We start from the raw sequence: 4,378 nt of genomic DNA on the forward strand, positions 1-4,378 counted from the left end.
TCCTGTCTGGGCTGATTCATTGAATGCTTTTACTGTGGAACTGGGTCAAAGGGAGGAAAATGAGTTAAAGGGGGGTACTCCGGTGGAAAACTTTAATTTTTTTTTCTCTATCTGCTCCATTGGGGGACACAGACCGTGGGTGTATGCTGCTGTCTCTAGGAGGTGTGACACTATGGCAACAAAAACAGTTGGCTCCTCCCAGCAGGATATACCCGCCTTCAGGCTCTGAGCTAATCAGTTTAAGCTTAGTATCTAAGGAGGTGGGACGTGGTCTGGTTTGCTCCAGACCAGGTCTTCTGTTTTTTTGTTTTCCTAGTTAGGGACGTGTTAGTTTTTTTATTCCTTTTCTTTTCTGTTTTCAGGTGGGGACTCAGGGACTGTGTTTCCCCATTGCGAGTGAGGGGGCACAGACATTGCGTATATGCGCTGTTAACCCCCCCCCTCACCAAGGGTCAGCGCTTGGGTGGTACCTCATGGGTCCGGGTCCCCCTATTTACCTGCTCGGCTCACTCGCGCATAGCAGCCAGGCGTGATGCAGGTAACTAAAGCTGACTGAAGACTTCACTGAAGACTCCTTTAGGTAAGTTCTTCTGACTGAGGTAAGTACTTTCCCCCCTTTTTTTTCTCCATAGGTATGAACTTGCAACCTCTGGAGTCCCCCTGTTTTGGCCCACCTACACTTTATGGGCTAGCCTATGCAAGGGCTGTACTTTATTCTGGGGGAGCAGTGGCACCTGAGGGGGCATTTTTTATGGGGCACCACACGTGTGTGTGTGTGTGTTTGGTGCACTTCACTTATATGTGTGTGGGTGTGTGCTTGTGCTACCATGTCAGCGCCTTATATGCGGCTGTCAGCCGCGGCGCTGTATCGGGCCGGACGCTCTCAGCGCCGGTTTACTTTCGTTTTGTCGGCAGTGCCTTATATGCGGCTGATAGCCGCGGCGCTGCCGTGAGCCGGGTGCTTCAGCGCCAGCTTACTTTCTCTTTCACCGGCAGTCTCTGCCGGCGCTTTGTCCACCCGCTCTCTTCCCCCGGGCGCATAAACGGCCGTCAGGTGCGCTCGGGACAAGGATCGGGCGCCATGACAGTTCTTTAAGGCCATCTATAGGTCTGCCCACAGGGCTAGGAGCTCTGAGGCGCCAAGCAGCCTCCAATCAGCACCGTGGGTGCGATTTTCAGTTAGAAGGGGTCAGTTAGTGAGTGCCTTGCTTCAGGCACGCCCCTCTCTTCCTATTGGCTGGCCTGTTCACTCTCTTTCTAGCTGCTCAGAGTGAGTTCTCCTCACTGCAGCTGACAGGGGACACAGACTAGGGTGAGAAAGTTCCTATCTCCTTTTTTCTTTCTACATTATGTCCGTATCCAGAGCTGTTCCTTCCTCTAAACAGAAACCTGGAACTTCCGTGACTTACTATCTCTATAAGCACTGTAATACCAAGATGTCTGGCTAGCCGAGCCCACTTGTCCTGCCTGCTCCACTGCTCCCCCATACCCCTCGTACCCCCTGATGTCCCTTCGGTCCCGGTGGGTTCAGCCGCTCCACCAGCCTGGGTTTCTTCTTCCCTGACTTGACCAAAGTCTCCTGTTTGGTGGCTGAGGTCTCCCCGGAAGTGGTTTCCGCCTTGAAGGGGTCTTCCTTGCACAGGACCTCTGGAACGGCCCGTTCCTTGTCTCCACATACTTCACGCTCTCACAAGCGTCCTAGGGGTGCCTCGTCTGACTCTTCCATTGAGTCTTCAGATAGACGTGAGCGTTCCCCTCGTGGGTCCCGCCCCCCCCGGTCATTTGGGCACAAACGTCGTTCCTCTAGAGGACATTCTCTGAGTCGCTGCTCTGCCACGCCAGAGCCGCGTACTCGGTCAGGGTCGCCCCCCTCCAGGACTGCCTCTACTCATTCTCATTCCCCTGGTGGACGAGGCTTCCGAACCGACATCTGACTCAGAGGACCGCCCGGACTCAATTGCAATGGTGAACTCTTTGATGACAGCCCTAAGAGACACCTTTCACTTAGAGGACCCAGGATCTTCGGATGTCAATCCAGGAGTATCCTTTTATCGTGCTCAGCCGGCACTTCAAAGGTTCAGCTCTCACGCTGACTTTGAGGACATTCTGGCGGTCTTATTTTCGTTGGTGTGAAGTTCAAGACTTCTCCCCGGTAACCTTCTTGGTTCCCAGTCTTCTCTCCTTTTTGCAGTTGGGGTTGGAACTAGGGTTGTTTATCAGTTCCCTTAAAGGTCAGGTTTCGGCCCTTACTGTTCTTTTCCAGCGGCCCCTGGCTTTTAATTCTCATGTCCGGACTTTCCTTCAAGGAGTGACACATGCTGTTCCTCCTTATCGGTCACCTTCTCCCCCTTGGGACTTGAATTTGGTTCTGAGTGCCCTCCAGGGTGCACCCTTTGAGCCCCTTAGAGAAGTGTCTCTCCGCCTCCTTTCTTGGAAAGTGGAGTTTCTTGTTGCTATCACCTCCATCCGGAGGGTGTCTAAATTGGCAGCTCTCTCCTGCCGTTCTCAGTTTCTGGTGATCCACCAAGACAAGGTTGTTTTCCGGCCAGATCCCTCCTTTTTGCTAAGGTGGTTTTGGCCTTTCATCTCAATGAGGACATTGTCCTCCCGTCTTTTTGTCCTGCTCCTTCTCATCCTAAGGAGCGCTTACTACACAAGCTGGATGTAGTTCGGGCTGTTCCGTCTTATCTCTCCATCACTTCTTCGTTTCGTCAGTGTGATTCCTTTTTCGTCCTTACGGAAGGTCGTCGCAAGGGACAACCTGCTTCCAAGGCCACCATTTCTCGGTGGATTCGGTCCGCCATTTCGGAAGCCTATCGCTGTAATGGGAAGATTCCTCCTTTCAGGGTTGTGTCTTATTCTACCCGTTCTGTTGAGGCATCCTGGGCTTTCCAGAATAGAGCCTCGGCTTCACAGATTTGCAAGGCGGCTACCTGGTCGTCTTTGCACACTTTCTCGAGGTTCTACAGAGTTCATACCTTCGCATCGGCTGATGCTAGTCTGGGCCGTAAAGTGTTGCAGGCGGCAGTGCATCGGCCGTCTGCATAAATACTTATCTGCCCACCCAAGGGACGGCTTTGGTACGTCCCACGGTCTGTGTCCCCCAATGGAGCCGATAGAGAAAAGGAGATTTTTTTTTTAACACTTACCGTAAAATCTTTCTCGATCGATCCATTGGGGGACACAGCTCCCACCCTTTTGGGTTTTTCCTTGGTTCTCTGTCCGAGGGTGTGTTCAGTTATTTTTTCTTCTGGTTCTCGCACAGTTTGGGGCTTTTCTTGACCTGTTAGTCTCCTCCTATTGCTCTGAAACTTAAACTGATTAGCTCAGAGCCTGAAGGCGGGTATATCCTGCTGGGAGGAGACAACTGTTTTTGTTGCCATAGTGTCACACACCTCCTAGAGACGGCAGCATACACTTATGGTCTGTCCCCAATGCATCCTTCGAGAAAGAGATTTTACGGTAAGTGTTAAAAAAAAATCTCCTTTTTTTTCTAAATCAACTGATGCCGGGAAGTTAAGATTTTTTTTAATAGAAGTCATTTACAAATCGGTTTAAGTACTGGAAGGATTATCAGCTGTTCTTTGCTGTCCATGTCAATAACTGTCCAGAGCAGGAGAGGTTTTCTATGGGGATTTGCTGCTACTCTGGTCACTTCCTAAAATGGACAGAGGTGTCAGCAGAGAGCACTGTGATCAGACAGAAAAGAAATTCAAAGAGAAAAGAATTTCCTCTGGAACATACAGCAGCTAAGTACTGGAAGGATTAAGATTTTTTTTAATAGAGGTAATTTACAAATCTGTTAAACTTTCTGGCACCTGTTAAAAAAAAAAAAAAAAAAGTTTTCCAGAGTACTCCTTTTAAGATTTTACAGTATTTGGGTATGTTTACTTGTGGCAGGTTTTGATATCCCTATTGAAATTAAAAGGATATTCTGGGATTTTTTTTTCTTTAACTGTAATTTTTATTAACGATTTTGTCAAGGATATAAATCCAAGTAATGGAAAAAATATACAGATGACATCAGAATGGGTTGGAACCTTGTAGCAGTTAGAGTATCATGAATAAGAGACTAAAAGAGTATAACATTAACCACCTGAATACATAAATTAGCGCAAGTCTACGCCCCAACAAGCATAGGCTGTGGGGCCTAGAGGAGCATAGGGAGGGGAAAAAAACAAAAATGGACCACAACGACAAACACAGAACAAGCCATAAGCCCCGAGGAAGGAAAGAGAGAAAGAATAAAGAAGATGAATCAAGGTGGTTGGTGATCAGAAAAACGATCCCAGGGTTCCCAAACAGAGGAATGAGGGGGATAGAATTATTCAAAGAGGCAGTGAGAAATTCCAAGGAGCGGATCTCACATATTCGGGTT

The sequence above is a fragment of the Hyla sarda genome, chromosome 2 (assembly GCF_029499605.1).
Source record: "Hyla sarda isolate aHylSar1 chromosome 2, aHylSar1.hap1, whole genome shotgun sequence".
NCBI lineage: Eukaryota > Metazoa > Chordata > Amphibia > Anura > Hylidae > Hyla > Hyla sarda.